Raw genomic sequence first — 17,585 nt, 5'->3', positions numbered from 1 at the left:
GCTGATGAGTGTAGTAGGTGTTCCCATGAGAAGCTGACCACAGAAAACACGAGCACTCGTTTGGTTAAAAGGCTAACACTAAAACCAGAGGCTAAGCTGAAGAAAAAAGTCAAAGGCAAGAGGGTGGAGCACTTGCTCTTGTTAAAGGCCAAAGGAGTCTTACAGACTCGTTTGGTAGGTCATAGTTACATGTGCATCACTGTACGATGTGGCGGGGTGGGGAAAAAAAAAAACCAAACCGATGTGGTCACAGTCTGGTGCCTCAGGTCAAAGGGTCTCTAACAGACATTTGGGAGCTTACAATTAAAAGCAGGCCAGGCTCTGTAAATTTTCAGTGCTTGCAATTAGGGAATATATAAGGTCATGTTTTCAATTTGCAATTTTTTCCTTGCAGTCTGGCATTGCTGATGATATTTAAGTAATGGCTCTTTGAATAATTTACTTATCATGCTCAGATTTGGCTCAAGACTTCTTTTGTATTTGTATACATTCAGAGTAGCCCATGTCTAGAGTTTGTTAATTACAGCTTTTGAATCTGTCCACCTCAGCCTTGCAGAGATCCTTATATTTAAAATAACAGTAGGAACATAATAAACAACAAGAGGAAAATAATCAAACACAACCGCCTTTAAGCTGATCCACATCATGTTATACTGGCTACCCCATCAAAATAAAAAACGCTTAGAAAAGAGTGATGCTTTTATGGCAGTGAAAACCAAATGAGTTCAACTTCTTATTGGAAAGATCAATCGAGTTGCATCATGTTGCTGCCTTAATCCCATTAGGGCTTAAGGAACATTAGTTTATTCACAGCCTTCTTTCATCTAATGCTATACAAAGCCTTATCTTAAATAATAATTCAGAGTCGCTTTAATATGGTAGATCCCAGTTCCACGTTTCTCACTCACATTGAAAAATGGTGAACTTTAAGAACTGACAGGTTAACATTCATATTTCTAGCACATTAAAAATAACTTTTTTTCTACTTGTCATGTAATTAATAATGTATTAATAATCTCAGTTGCTGTCTTTACTAAGAGAGATGTGTTTTTAGCTTACCTGCATGCTAAAGCTATGGGAAATGATATTTAGTTCTGTTCAGCCATGTTCCTAGCAATGCTGCTTGTGGTTCACCCTTTTCACAGGAGCCTTGTATTTTAGCTTTTCCATATTGTTATCAACATGGAATTTTTCTCAGTCCCCAGAAGACTTGGTTTTAAGCCACTTGTTTCTAGTTTGTTTCAAACCTTTGCCCACAGTATCATTCTGTGCCATACAGAGCAGCTATTCACCAGACGGCAGATGCATAAAGTGTTCTTCATTTGGCTCCTTTCCTCAAAGTTACTGATTTCTACGCCAAACTAATTTCTAATTTTTGGACTTCATAGCTGCTGATTGTGCTGTTTCCTCGGGGCAGTTGTTACTGGAAACAGTCCCAGACATCAGTGACTACCGTCACAAAACTTTTGAAAAAGTCTCTATATATTCTCTTTCTCATGTATTTTTCCTGGAACCTCCAAGGCTGAGCAACAAACCTGAGTCGCAGTAGGCAGCTGTGGAACCCTGAATGCACTGCAGAGCTGAAGTGTCGCTTTCATAATATACGAAAGCTACATTTCAACTGTTGCTGTTACATCCCAAATAACATTCTTTTAGGATTTTTTTCCCAGACATTATACATATATGATGATGATGCAGGTATATTTCATGGGAATTAATTTTGCTTGTCGATCCTATTACGCCTCTTGGCATATTTTTTTTCAGAAGATGAAAACATGCATAAAACTACATCACGTGGAGTGGCAAAGTTACTCCATACCTGAGGTGTCTTACAGCTGACAGTTTGAGGGCTATCTCTAGTTTTATGAGTTATAGAACTGAAATGCGTGAAGAAAGGACTACTTAGTGTAAAATGATACACACTATTGAGTCTAGATGACAAGCTTCATAGTGCAGGAAAAGATACCGGTAGTGTTATGCTGCATTTGTATATACCGATTATAATATTGCCTTCAATTACATCCTTAGGTGCTATCTTATTCTATAGCACTCTGTTTATTCTGACCTCTCCAGAATTACGTAAGAAAAAAGATTTAAGGTTTCTCAGACTACTGTAAATCCTATATTTTTCACTTTTTTACTTTACAGTAAGCAAAATTTTATTATACTTTTGTATCAATAATGGTAGATGCAGCAGAAGCATCTTCAGTAGTTTACAAAAGTACATTGAAGCAACATGTTAAGACTGTTATCTGTTTTCTAGACTTTGTCTTCTCCCTCATTCTTCTTTAGGCCTATCAAAAACCTCTTTTTCTACCTACCTTACACCCTACAGCAGATGTTTTGCTGTTCCTTTTCCGGAGAAAAGAGAATATAAAAGCAACTGATCCTCAGGAGCACAATCTGATCCCTTTAAGGGCTTACTTTAAGCCTCCCATCTGAGGATTTTGTGGGAAAGCACCTGAGTGGAGTGAATACTGATTTGCAGGGAGCTGCTTTCTCTGGAGAAGTGGTGGTTACAGTAAGATGCTGGGGAGCTGGTCATCCCTCCCACTGTTCCAGCCACAGGAGCAACACGGAAGCACAAAATAAAAGCCAGAATATCATATTTGACAATATTTACATAACGAAAAGCACACACAGAAGCCCTAGAGGTGATTTACATACAAACCTCTGCTGAGTAAATCATTAAGTAATCCCTGAAATAACGATCGAGGTACAGGTTGTCAAAACAAGCATTGTTCATTTTCCTTTCTGCATTTCAATTCATTTTACAGGAGATACTCTTCCTGTATTAAATATATTTTAGAGTATGTCAGATATCTTATTTTTTTATCTGCTGTAACATCTATCTGGCAACTCTACCATACATTAGCATAGAGTTGGATTCTCTAATCTGTAATCAGCCCTTCCCATTCCTAACTGCTACAGTCAAATCAAGTTTGTTTAGTTTATGTGCTGGCTATTCTGCTTTAGGGCCTAGCTTCCTCAGTGCTAATGGGGTGGTTACATCTGTCCAGTCTTCTTACTGCCAGCCCTGTGAGATTAACTATATCCAGTCATTTTAGACACAGATGAGGATAGAGAGTATACCACTTTATATTGTTTCTTATCAACAGAGGAAGAATGCTCTTAGGTGATGGTTAAAGAAATGTTTTGCACGTTCCCTGGCATGACATACAAGTTAAAAGACACATTGATTGAGACATTGCATCTGCTGGTGAAACTCCTGAGAGTCTTCTGAAATCCATGCCTGTTTAGGAAAGTATAGGTCCAAATGTGGCTTTTTTTTTTTAAATTATTTTTCTTTTTCCCAAAGGTCAATGAGCATACGATCAGTATTCCTGAATGGAGGTGCTGTCATCATTCAGAGCATTGGAAGGGTCTCCTGCAAAGGAAATAGGGTAACATTTTAGATAATAAAAGCCATTAAATATAGAGAGGCCTTAGCCATCGGTTTTCATTTTGCATACCAACTTCTTTGGTGCAAGTGTTCAGGTCAGGGTCAGCTGACATACAGGGATTTTCATATCTAGATTTGAATGTGCAAAAAAAGAAAAAAAAAAAAAAAGAGAGAAATAAGAGGCTTTCCCTGAACCACTTAAGCTATAGTAGAATTTTTTTCAAAGTTAGGAAAAGGCTGTGATTACAATATAAGAGTTTATTGCTCACTTTTTACTTTGTACACACCAGCCACAGATACGTGTTGAATTTCTTGTGAAACTAGCGGACTGCAACATATTTGTTATTGTTGTTAGCCATTTTATTACGTTAAAGGGAAAAGGGAAGTAAACCTGAACTGAGTGGACTTGTCAGCACTGCCAGTGTATTTCTGTGTGGATTCTGTGTGAAAACGGACAAGGAAATTCTGAGAATAAAGAAGTCTGACAAGCCCAGGAAACATTTTACCTCATTGCTCTTCCTCTTTTTTTTAAAAAAAATCTGCTTGGTTTCCCTTGTTTTGGTAAAAATAATAAAATGAGCAAATGTATCAAGTTGAATGAAGGAATGACTATAGTCACACTCTTCCTGAGCCCCTCCCCCCCCCCCGCCCCTTTTCCACTTGTTTGATGCTACATTCTCTTTAGATGAAATACTGAAGTATTATGATGGATACTAAATTTTCCCTTTGAACAAGAGGTAATTCCCCAGCATGTTGGAAGCTTTTGCTTCTTTTGCTTTAATCCTTAAGAGAGCTGACACCCTTATGCAGCATACTAACCACGCTGGCCCTAGGACTATATTTTTGTTCATGCCTTCATTCAGCATCTTCTCAACTATCTAATGTAAAGAGGAGTCCATCTTTCTGCTGCTCTATCTGGAAAAAACTTTAAGCTCTGTATTTCCCCTGCATGTTAGATTTAGTGTCCATTGCTACAAAGGCAGTAAAAGGAGAGACAGCTAGTGTCTTTTTTGGAGATGTGGTTGAACTCGGTCACACTGCCTAATCAACTCAAAAGGTCTGCATAGGTTTCTTCTCTTGTGAGCTGTGAGACTCCAGAAGTTTTCCTCAAAATAGGAGGCAGTATGAGTCAAATGTATTTTTCAAATGTCAGTTCAGCAAGTTGCGTAACCATGAAAACCATACAAATGGGTTTCAATTTTCTGCAGAATAACTCACACACATACACACACAACTATATGATTACATCATGACACAAAATCCTGAAATGTTTAGGTCTGTTCACAACTCTTGTATTTTCTATTGTATAAGACAAAGAAAGCATTTAAAAAAAAAAAAAAAAAAAGCAAGCAAATACTGCAAAAGGTGCACTGGAATACAAAATATCCCTTCATTGCTAATAATCCAAAGTACTATGGCTACTTAACATAGGTAGCAAATTTTGTTATTGATTTTTGAGATAGTCTACTGGAACTGATCTTTTAGAGTAGAGGAGGAGATGAGACTTTCAATTTAAGGGAATTAAGAGAAACTTTTAAGAAAAGAAATCCAGAATCAAAAGATATTGTGAATGTATCTCAATAGTAGTAGCTAAACTCCAAAATAAATGGCTAATGATGTGGCATATGATAAAAATGCAAATACTGATCCTTCTGATTAAGGAAGGTTTTAGAAGTATATTTATACATGTAAGATCTTTCTATCTTTTAAATAAAAGACTAGTTCCTTTTTCACAGGAGATTTGTCAATACACTCAGAAGTTATCTTGGGTTTAAAAAAAAGATTAACAGACCTACTGATACTTAGTATTTTTATATACTACATACCAGCTATAGACATAGCCTTCAGCATTAGAGTAAAAATATCTATGAGCTGTCTTCCTTCCTCCATGTCCCTCCCAGAAAAACATTATTACTCAGAAATTTTAACAAGTGAGAAGAGGATAAGGAACTGTTTGAACATTTTAATTTTCAAGTAATTGATAACTTTTTTAATTAAAATATTTCTGAAATTTCACCTGAGCATTTAGTATGTACAGAGTGCAGTTGATACTGTGCTGTGCTGTGGTGTCTTGCAAAAGGAAAAAAAATGCATCTGTGTTTTGTAAATACATTTTTAGTGCCTGGAATATTCTCTTGCACAAATAGTTTTGTGTCATGCCATGTGTTGACACCTTTCAAATCTTGCTTGAAGTAGTTTATAGCTTTGTCCAAATTGGGTTATTCACACGTGATTTATATGATGACCCATTACTCTCTGTATATACAGGACTGTGTAACAATTTTTAGGTTTAGCACCGCCGTATAAAGCATCAAGCTTATTATGCCCAAAAGAATTAAATTATGCTGAGGCAATCTGGTTAGTTGTGTCCAAAGGAAGACACAACCATAATAAGCTAAAAGCTTGAAGTGAACAATGCTAACAGTAATACATTGTAATCAAAGAAAAATATTTGCTTAATTATTTTCATTAAATCTATTTTCCCTCTTATTTAGTCCATTTGCTGTTCTTGTAAAAATCTTATTTGACTTCCAGATGATCCAAAGCATGAAGGTTGATTGAGCTTTCCAACTTTATTTCACTGTTTATATACACAATGCACAATCTTGTGTTCACAACCTGTATCAGAAATTCTGGTTTTGTTGGATTTCTTTCAAAATGTTAAATTATAGGCATCTTAATTTAAATTTTCTTGAAACATCCAGGTCTGGGTATGAACTGTGATACAAAAATTAAATAGCACCTACTCATTTCAGTCTGGCAATCTTAAACCAGTCATGAATGGAAGCTGGTTGATATTTCATTAGTGGTTTTTTTAGTTGAAGCAAATGGACACCCAGGTGCCTCATGATGGCCTGCTAAACACCAAAGAAGAAAGAAGGCTCCTGAGGCAGTGATGCAATATGCCAAGCAAATCAACAGATTCCTGCAGAAGCAAGTTGTTCAAAATGAGCACCTTGCCTTCACACGGCAGTAGTGCAGTGATGTCTCATGGGCAGCCTTCACAGCATAGCAAAATACAATTTGATAAGCATTTTCATCTCAGCACAGTTTCGCATATTTATTCCTGCATAAGTCTTAATTCCTCTTAAGAGGAATGATCCTATCAACATAAAGGGGTCATAAGGATTGCTGCATGATCAGATTAACATCTCTTCTACTTCCCTGCCTCCAAGCTTTAGATCAGTTCTGCCTGATTTTGGAAACAGTTTGTGTGCTGTTTCCAGGCTACTCTTCCCATTTTATTGTCATGATACAATATATATTTATTACTGTTTATTGCTTTATTTGTTTATATTAATATTTATTGGCCCATTCCTACCATATGACCTGCCTCTGAGAATGACATATCAGCACTGTATTTTAGGATTTTTCTATCCTTCATTTTTGTAACTTTCTTTGTAACTAGCTAGTTGTGCCATACATATAACATGGATTTACACTGATAATAATAGTAATAATAATCTCTTTCCTTCTTCACAAACTGAGGTGAATGCGCACTTTTTAATAACAGGGCTGTTCACAGTATGCATGCTGAAATCTCAGAGCAATTGGAGTTTACCTTAAGACTAAAGCTGTATGGGTTTATGAATCTTAGCCCACTTCTATAGAAGTTTTTAAATGCTTTGTATGGTGGTTGATAGGGTAGGTGTGGATTTCATGTTGTGGTTGCCCTCCGAAGTTGCTTACGACAGCCCATAAATCCCATGCTTTCTCACTGCTTCTGTTCAGCTTGAAACACCTAATTCCTGGAGATCCTGTGGGGAGAACTGAGAGGGGAGGTTGGCTTTGTTTCCTTCCAAGGTGAAAATACGGAATGAAAGCAAATAGGCATGACTTAGGGTTTTGCTTAGTCAGGATTTGTGCAGTATGCCTATGGTTCAAGAAGTATTTATTAGTTCTTTAAATTAGTGTTATTATTATTATCCATATGCTTGCTTGCAGCATAACCACTTAATAGCAACAGTTCCTTAGAAATAACATTTCCCTGGGAACTCCTCTCCTGATTTGCATAACAATAGCTCTTCAGGAGCAATTTGGCAACTGGATATCAATATATTGCTACTGGGTTTTGGTTTTTTTATTACCTATGTTGTGTATTAATTGTGTTATTTGTATTTGTAATATGGTATGTTAAGGAATGTTAGGTATTCCACATTTGTTAGATTTCAGGCAGGTTGTTTGGTTTAATTCTGACTTTTCAAAACTCAACTTAACAGGATAATTCAAATTTATTTATTAGTTATTATGCAGAATGTAAGCTGATGCCTATTTATTTCAGCCTGATAGCTTCAAATGAAATAGATAACACATAGAAAGTGTGCCTGAGAGTCCACTCAAAATCTGAGCCTGAATTGTGTTGGATTCATTGTGCATAGTACTTTATAAACCCATAGCAAAAAGAAAATTTGTATACATTTTGAGTAGAGCTGGATCCAAGTAGTTTATTTATTGTGTATGTGAGATTCACTTATTTCAGCAAATCCGCTGAGCGCTAATCCTGACTTTATTTCAACTGACACTGGAGGGAAAAAAAAAGTTTGCAGTGCTTTTTAAAGTGTTTACTCCAAAGGCTGGAAAACTTAACTGATGCCTTAATGAAGAAATTGTCTTTTGGAAAAGATACTTGGAGATAAGGAAGTGCTCATTTTTCTAACAAGTATGAATTATTGCTGTTTCAGTTCAATCTAAGTCAATGATTTTTCTGATTATCGCTCACTTTCTTTTTCCCCCTCTAGAAAAAAATAATCAGTCTGCATTATAATAGGTCTCAACTTGCACACTACACCTGTAATTTTCCATTGTGTGAGAGTCACAGTAAGTAAAACTGCATGTAAGCATTGACATAAGAACTATTAAAAAATAAAAGCATTTAATTACACCTAATACCACTTTCCATATATTTAAGTTAGACACCTTAAGCATTCATTCTTGAAGAATACGGTTTAATTTCATTAAGAAAGCAATTAAAGAGGATATGTCTACTCTTGGATGTTTTGCTTGTTTTGCTCTTGTTGCTTTTTTCCCTATGCCTTCAAAATAACCAAAGTTGTGTGTGATTTCATGAATCTGTCTTTGTGCAGTGTACAGCTGCAGAAGAAACAAAACACATTTTGATGCAAGGCGGTGGAGATACTTTCAATTACTAATATGTTTAGCTTTGTATTTCTGCCTGCCTCTTGAACAGCTAGGAGTTCAATAAAAGAAAGCAACAAAGGAAGAGTTAAAAAAGTGAGTAAGAAAGGTAAAATAATATTACTGGTACAATCTCCCCATACCTATTCAAGGCTATAGAGAAATATGCTTGCACATTGGGTATATTGGGATAAGAATGCTTGGGAGGAATACAGCATTAAACAGTGATCCTTGGATCAGGGGAAGCCCAAAATCTCAAGAATCAAACAGGAGGAAGTTTGAAAAGAAAGAAGAAGCTGTCAAAAATGTGCCGTTGATATCTCTTCAAAACAACAAGGTGGGTTTTTGTTTGTTTTCTTTTCAGTGATGAGATTAACTTACAAAGAGGATTTATTGATTTATTACTTTTCCTAAAGGCTTTTTACCTCACAAAAAGTAATACAACTTAGTCTGTTTCTAAAGACCTCTGTCAGCACAAACATGCTGTGACAAGTTCCCCCAAGAAAAGTCCTGTAGGGTCCAAATCCCAGCTGAAATTCCTGAGTGAGCCATGCTGAATGTTTGAGACTGTTACCTGATTGCTGGTTGGAGTGACTGGATTGCAGAATACTGATTTGAAAGGTACAAAAGCCTGAGGATCTGTACATCTGGCAGTACAGGTGGCTGCTCATCAAACCAAAGAGCACTACTATGTTTTTTTTCTGAATCCTATCACTCCTTAGAAAAGTGTGATGAACTTTCATCATTGATTAGCTTCTGTTAACTCTATATTCAGTAGTCTCTTTTCCTGAATCGCATTTAGGCTACCGAGCTGCCGTAGTTTGTTACTGATCCTGCAGTTAGCTATCCCAGTGCACAGCACACACTGACTTTCCTTCCTATTGGTATTTCTTCTTCCAGTGTAAACTGGAGTATAGGAAATAAGGGAAAAGGAAGAGAAAAGATTAGATTCAATTGCAGCTCACCTCATCCTGCCATAGGATGCAGCCAGCATCCACCTCAACGCAGGCTCAGGGATCAACAGCACCTGCAGTTTGGATGAACCATTAATTTCAACAGAAGCCCTTGCAAAACAGCATGCTGCTCAGAGTTGATGAGGAGAGCTACTTCTTCTGTTAAATTGGAGTTATTTCTGGGATTAAGATAGGCTGGATATTAGATAAGCCACACGGAAGCCATAGTTTTCTAGAAATTAATATGTTTTTACTTCCTATATCACCATTGCAATGGTTTCAGTTACAAGAGAAGACAGGAATAGTGTCACCAGCTTGCTGTCCTGATTATTTCTTGAACAACAAGCTTGAAAAGGACTGATTTGTTTCCATCTGTGTGGCTCTCTACATCTGTTAAGCTAAATAGATTGAAGGGATTGGAAATATTACCAGACTAAACACTGTGATTTCTGTGCTTTTTATAGATGGAAATGACCCAGCTACTAAAAAATGATGTTTTATTTCATAAAGAAGACATAGGTGAGTCAGAATATGGAGTACTGTTCAAAGATTATTCATAAAATCACAGAATGGTTTAGGTTAGGAGGGACCTTAAAGACCATCTAGCTCCACTCCCCTGCCATGGGCAGGGACACCTTCCACTAGACCAGGTTGCTCAAAGCCCCATCCAGCCTGGCCTTGGACACTTCCAGGGATGGGGCAACCACAACTCCTCTGGAAAACCTCTTCCAGGGTCTCACCACTCTCATAATGAAGAATTTCTTCCTTATATCTAAGCTAGGTTTACCTTCTTTCAGTTTAAAGCTGTTTCCCCTTGTCCTATCACTACAAGTCACTGTAAAAAGTTCCTTTCGTGCTTTCTTGTAGGCCCCCTTTCCTTTAGGTACTGGAAGGCTCTAGAATGTGTCCCCAGAGCCTTCTTTTCTCCAGGCTGAACATCCCCAAATCTGCCAGCCTGTCTCCACAGGAGAGATGCTCCATCCCTCTGATCATCTTCATGGTCCTCCTCTGTTATTCTGTAAGTTATGTCATTCTTATAAATTACTTCTGAAAACATGTAATAGCTCTGCTGTTTGGATGCATGCAAATATAGTATCAGTGTGATAGAGGATCAATTAAATGAGCACAGTATTATCGGACATTACCAATATTGACTGTTCTTACATCATGTGAATTCCAAGGAACTCCATTAAATGCCTAGCATTAACAAAAGGAATTCAACAGCAAGAAGGATACCATATTCTGTCCTTTCCCTCACCCATGACATGCTGTGGCTTAAACCAGAACAATTTGTTTATTTGTAGAAAATTCTGCTTTAAGTCTGCATATAGCTTGATGTTAGAAATTAGTGGTTTTCTGACTGTATATTAGGCAGATATAAATATTTGTAGGATAGTTTGATGCATCTATATACATATCTGTCTCATGCAGCTTGCACTGCTTAGGGACTGCAGTTGTAATAGAATTGGAGAGGATCATGGTAGGTTGTTCTAGGCATCACAAGCCTAAGCATAGATAGCATCATCACCAAGCTTCATGTCATTAATCATGTTATGATAGCAACTATTCAGCTGCTTATGTGTAGACTGTACATAGATGCTGAAGAAACAAACTCAGCAAAGTCAGAGCATGGATAACCATAGCAGAAATATTATGGCACAAACATACCTGAAATGTTTGTACTTAATGTTTTTTTTCATCTAATAAAAGCAGTTCAGGTGACCCACACCCATGATTTTAAGGTAAGTATATTTCCAGCCATCAGGAATGCTAACATTTTAGGCCAAAAATCCTAAACTGGCAGTTTTCTTTGTTCTGCTCTGCCTACGACAGGAAAACTTGAGATGAAGGGCAAAAAAACCACTGAACTGTGTTTCTTCCATCTGTGTAGCTACAAAGGGAAGGAAAACAAGGGGAAAACGCACAAGGTAACTACCAGGTTCTGCCCTGATCAAGATAACTGCCTCATTGTGTCCATTACAAATGTTGTTGTGACTTTAGTTCAAGCTTTGGCCTTAAACAATAAAGACCATGAAATACCTATCTGCTACATATTGAGAATGTTATGGGAATGACCTAAGTATTTTATACAAGGGTGGCAATACATCTTGAACAAACATTATCTAGCCATAACATTCTGGAACATGGACTGCTGAAACAATTGTGCCTGGGGAGAGGTTCCTACAGGAAGACTAATATCCCAAAGTAAATCTTTTTTTCAGGTCTCCTTTTAGAAAGGCTTTCTTTTTTCAGTTTACTGCAGAAGGACTGTGTGGTGGGGGAGGTGGAGGTTTCCCCGTGTATGCCCTTCCCTGAGGGCTTCACTGAAGAAGAATTATTGTAAATTGACCAAATTTACATAGTGGAGCTAAAAGGCCAGCAGGAGACTCTATGGGAACAAGCTGAATGTTACTCCCATATCTTTCCCTTCCTTTGTCCATTTTTTTGGACTGGCTGATCCTAGGACATGGACATAAAAGGCAACTTCTACCTATGAAATTAAGTAGAGCCTAGATGTTGGCAATGACCCATATATAGCAGCTCAGACATACACACACTCTTAAATTTGAAGAATTCCTTGTATGGCTCTCTGCCACTGTAACTACTTCCATGAAAAACTCTAAGAAATGTATTTTTAATGTAACAATATATTAATCGCTAGATTTGACAGTGACTTTCCTAAATGAACTATTAGGAAATAATAGCTTCCATGGCTCTGTGAGCTACTAGTGGAACGCTGTCATTTTCTCTTTTGTCTTTTCAGGGGTTTTCTATGTCTTCTTTTTGGTTACAAGTTTCTCCTCAGCCATTGCCAGTTTTCTTTTCAATAAACACCTATTTTAACTATTGTCTTATTGCTATTTCCAGATTTCCTTATCTTTGTGCTTATTCTCTTTCCTTTTCATCATTTTTATCTTCCTGTTCAATTCTGGTTGCATTTCTAGGAATGCACTGCATGAATCCCACTTTTAGAGAGTAAGACTTTAAAAGGTCTGTGACTGACAAAATGCTACAAGAATTTTTTGTTATTAAACATCTCAAGATTGTATAGAGATGCTTAATTAATTTTAGCAGATAACAAATGCATGATTGCACCAAAAACAACATGGTGTTTTCTTATTACTTGGCATGAACAAGACTATTTGCCATATTTTCTGATCTGATGAAATTAGGGAACTGGATGAAACAAACTCATTGCACATTATTACAACTATTTGTAATTTTAGTAGGGATAGTAGGAATGTTTGATAGTAAACAGAAAAAATAAAATGTAACAGAGTTGTTGCATTTCATTCAATAACATAACTTCAATAACTGAAGTAACCTTCAGCTGCAACTCCTGATTCTTTGAGGGTGGAGGTAGTAACAAGATCATAAATTAGTTCTTTCATCTTTGGAAACATGCTTAAAACAAATCACACCAGTCTTGATGAATTATACACACCACAGGCCATGGTAAGCCAAGCCTGAAGGTCAGCTGAAAGGTTCAGATAGAATAACTCACAGTTATTTGTTTCTTTCTTAACATAGATGAGACCATCTCACCCAATTTCTGTGCTTATTTTTTGGTTTCTTTCCAAATGCCACTCTACATCAAAATATTGTTATGTGTTCCTTGAAAGGATTTTCAACTACTTTTGAAGGACAATCTATCATGCTACTCAATACTAGAGAAACCTCATCTTTAATTTTGTAATCTGAAAGAGCCCAGATCCAAACTTTTCAAGTGTTGAATCAGGGAATTCTTATAAGAGAAAACCTGGATGAAAAAATCATGCTTGCTGGAGTCTTTCTGCCTCTAGGACATGTCTTTTAGTAAGCCCTCCTTATGAAAGAAACTGAAAACTGTCTCTCAATATATGCCTTCAGAAATAAACCAGCAATATTTTATACCTCTGAAATGAGCAACTTTTAATCTCAGGCAGATAGACCAGATAGCAGTTCCATTGACTATTTAGGAGAAATGATAAACTTCTAAATCTTCGTGGTATCTTGGTGATGCAATCTATTGTAGCTATAGAGATGCAGTAAGAATATTTATCTGAAAACACTGAAGAAACAGTTCTGAACACTATTGTGCTGAGATCATTGGAATTGCTAAGAGCACTAACAGTCATAAAAACTGGCACCGTGCAGGTTTGAAGCTGTTTTTATCTACTGTTTTCTAGAAGATTAAAGACATGCACTGAAAATAAGCACTTCTTTTTGAAAGATCTTTTATTACAAAGAATGCCCATGATAGCTTTTTTCCACTCCAATATTTTATTTATCAGGGATTTTACAATGTTACATATGTAATATAGAATACAAATTATAAATAAGGCAACTTCTCTTAGAAGAAACATAAGAACAGCTTTTTTCTTTGGATAGATAGATTTCTAATCGAGTATCTTCAATGATACTAGTGTAAACAGAAAAATAAAGAACATTCTGAACTGCAAAAGGACACTCTAGACATTGGCGTGTTTTTTTGTGTGTCGATAATATACAAACATTTCAGAGACAGCTTCTGCATAGCTGAGATTGTTAAACCCTTACTTTTCAGACAGCACCTGAGGCTCTACATTGAAGCTGACGCTACATAGCTAGTTGTGAAAATTAACAGGTAAGTACCATAATTGAGGAGCTAAACATTTGTCTTGCATGCAGGGCACATTGATTAGAAGGTTTTCAGAAGACTCATTACCAGCAAGTGTTAATATTTACTCTGTGGGCCAGACTGAATTTGGAGAACTGGAGATAATGGGACTATAAAGATGATATGTAGCTAGCAACAGTTGTGGCTTGCTTAGAGATACATGTAAACACAGTCCGCTTAGGACACTTAACAGGATAAATGTGGAAAAAAAGAAAGGATAAGGCAAACAATATGTCAAATGTTTTGTGGGCAGTTTTCAGTACATGCATGTTCTCCTATACTGCTCAGAAGAAATAACATGCCATGACTATTATTTGTAGAATAAAAGTGTTCTAGTGTTTCCCGTAGCAAAGATACCTACTCCTGTTACCATTTCTCAAGTGTTGTTGTTTGCTCTATGTAATGTGGTATCTCTCCGGATTCATGCTGGCTTTAATGCTCCAGAGACAGTTGTTTCCCTGCTTTCCTGCCCTAACAGACTTACTGTCCTCTCTCCTCTCTACATACACTTCCTCAGGTGCCTCAGTCACAGCTGAAATCAAAGAAAACTTACTGTTAGAATGACGGAAAGTTGTAGTCACTCTGGATGGGAAAAGATGTTACAGGTCTAAATTACAAAACCTAAAAAAATTACAATTGCTCATTGAGAAACAGTCTGTAGCAGTAAGCCCTGGGCAGGTTACCCGGGCAGGCTGTAGCCTCCTTGTGACAGAAGGCTGTAAATGATGGGTAAGGACAATTAGTCATCAGGTATGATGCAGGTACAGCTCACTATACTTGTAAGAACTATGGACTCAGTAAACGACTGCATTTTGTGTCATGTCAATGAAAATAGTTTGAATGGAACTAACACATAGCACATTTTTGTTCTCAAGCAGACTATTTCCTGAGTAAGCATTAAAATAATGAGTTTGGGCTTTCTTGTTTGTTTGTTCTTGTTTATTATTAATTACACATTATGTTCATGGAAATCCCTGTGTAATTATACAGGTTTTGTATCGGTTTTAGCCTTGGCCTTTGGCATTCAGACATCTGTGTATATATTTGCTGTCTTTTCATATTCTTCTCTGTGTCTACCTCCTAGATTTGATAGAAAGTCCCATCAGAAAGAATGCAATTCCATTAATACAATACCTGTAGCTTGTCTTAGTCATGGGAAGGCTTTATAAGGCTAAATAAAAATTCATGAGAACTAGCAATATTTATTAAAATTAGCTCAGGTTTGTTGGTACAGAAATTAAGCTCTGGCATGGCAACTCCATTGTCACTTCTAATTTAGATCATTTTTTTAATTCATTAGTCTTACTCTGTGTATACCCTTTCCTCTTAATGAGAGCAGAAAGAGAATTTACAGCCTACTGAGTTAGCCATCATAATTGTAAGCTTGTTTCAGGCCCTCTCAAACCACAGGTTTTGTTAATATTATAAGCCAATTTAGCAACAAAGCCCTGATAATAAATATAGTTCAGTAGCTGTTTTAAAGCAGAGGTAAAATGATCAGACCTTTATGTATTTGTTCTGTGTATAACAGCACAGAAGGTTTTGGTGCAGCTGGATCATATGCTGCCCACATTTGCTGATTGTCATGGTGATTTACTATTATAACCAAAACTTTCCTGCTTCTGCACACTAATAATTGTAGGGGATTTGTAACATTTATGGCCAAAATCATTGGGAATCTACTTTAAGGTTATATCTGTGCCAGTAAATTTAATGAGCGTCATGGAACTTCCATGGATGTTTAAACCCAATCATCGGTAGTTTAAAATGGTTAGAATTATCCTTTACACATTTTTTTTCATGTTCCCACATCGTTCTCAGGGGCTAGCACAGGCCAGTGGCCACTTGCAGTTTGCATGTAGCCACCCTAGTTTGGAAACTAAGAAAATATAATAGTGTGGATCTGATGCATTGTGTGCCAGTGAGCCTCAGTGGCAGGGAAGGATCCTGGGAACAGAAGATGTTTGTATAGTCCCAATAGTCTGACCGTCAGAAACATTGTACAATATGTGCAATATTTTTCTTTAAATGGGTTTGTAGTTGCAGACCTAACTCTTTGTATATTCACGTAACAAACATAAGCTTATTCCTTCAACAAGGAAGGAGGGGAGAAGGAAGGAGTGGCAGTCGGCAGTCTAACTGCTGGTGTCTTGGTTAAGAGGCTCTACCATGTCATCCTCACTTGCCCATCTTACCACTGATTGCTTTATGGCTCTCAGTACCATTGGGAGTGGATTACGTTAGACTAAAATATTGAGTGGCTCTTTACTTTTCAGGACAAAACCATGAAGTTCATTGGGAATGTTAATTTAAAATTATTTTAGCTATATAATAAAATTTACTTTTAATGCTTGTGGGAGAAGAGGGCTGCTGAATGTTTTAGGCAGGCAAGGTTAATGTAAGCTGCTTGCTGTATCTGTATAGCTCTTCAGAACTTTTTTTGTTTAGAATAAAAAAAGACTGTTCTCTTGAACTGAGAAGCAGTTTCTGTATAAACTTGTTCTCTTCTGCTTATTTCTGTATATGAGAGAAAACCAAAGAATAGTATGCAATGTACTGATTTTTTTATATTTCCTCTATAACAATATTGTTTCTTTATTCCTGCTCTTACAGGTGAAACAAGCTTTTCATTTTATGTATCATAGGGTATGAGTATAGTCATGATCCTGCCTCACAGATGATGATTATTAATTTCTCAAATTTTCTGGAAGAAGAAAAATTTTGAACACTGTCTCTAAATGTTGGGGGTTTTTTTGCCTACTGAGGATTTTTTCTGGTCCCTGTTGGAACAATTAAGACTATAGCTTTCAGTGGATTAGTGTAACTCAATCTATTTAAAATATTTAAAATATCATTATCAACAAAGACTTTTTAGCACTAACCACTATATGAGGATCATAGTCTACTTACCCAAATAATATGTTTGATATTTTTCATCCTTTATATGGCTCTTCAGCTTCTGGAAATACTCCCCAAGTTAAATACTCAATAGAAAGCCAGTGTAATTTTAGACACTGGCATATCAGAAATACCTGCAAGGATAGTGGAAGTGGGAGCCAGGTGTGGAGATGAGAGAAGGGAAAAAGAATGTGCTAGTTCTGTCCTATGTTGACAAAAATACAAATAGGAGGTGTGGTGTGTGTATGTGAGGAAGTTTCTTGTCAATCTAATTCTCATTATATACAGTTCAACTAGTACCTGCAAATGAGGCTTCTGTAAGAAAAGTCATCATAAAGCAGTGTGCCATTAGTCTCGTTGCTGTGTTTCTTTTTTCTAGATATAATTATTTCTGTTTCAGTTTTTAAGTGAGGCAGAATTCCCCTCAGAGTTCCTGGTTCTTCACAGTAAAATGTTTGTGTGACCTTCCCAGTCACTAAAGAATCCATATATAGGCTACTCACTGACTCTAATTCAACTTCCCTAGATGATCAGTTTCCTGAAATGAGTACAGTCA

At 36.8% G+C, this 17,585-nt stretch overlaps 1 long non-coding RNA gene across 7 annotated transcripts in view; it reads left to right on the top strand.

Moving 5' to 3' along the window:
• Positions 1–16,840, top strand: part of LOC130147823 (uncharacterized) — a 140,949-nt gene extending 124,109 nt beyond the window's left edge. For 4 of the 7 annotated variants that reach the window (XR_008821358.1, XR_008821359.1, XR_008821355.1 and 1 more), the window contains 2 exons: positions 3,320–10,011; positions 10,360–16,836. This is a non-coding gene — a long non-coding RNA (uncharacterized LOC130147823). Of the gene's footprint in view, positions 1–3,319; positions 10,012–10,359 lie in introns of all 7 variants that reach the window. The other 3 variants (XR_008821357.1, XR_008821356.1, XR_008821360.1) reach the window with 2 other exon arrangements.
• Positions 16,841–17,585: the final 745 nt, after the last annotated feature.

Source organism: Falco biarmicus, chromosome 4 (assembly GCF_023638135.1).
Source record: "Falco biarmicus isolate bFalBia1 chromosome 4, bFalBia1.pri, whole genome shotgun sequence".
Taxonomy (NCBI): domain Eukaryota; kingdom Metazoa; phylum Chordata; class Aves; order Falconiformes; family Falconidae; genus Falco; species Falco biarmicus.
The sequence above is the reverse complement of the archived record's forward strand: the minus strand, read 5'-3'. Positions and strand labels throughout refer to the sequence as shown.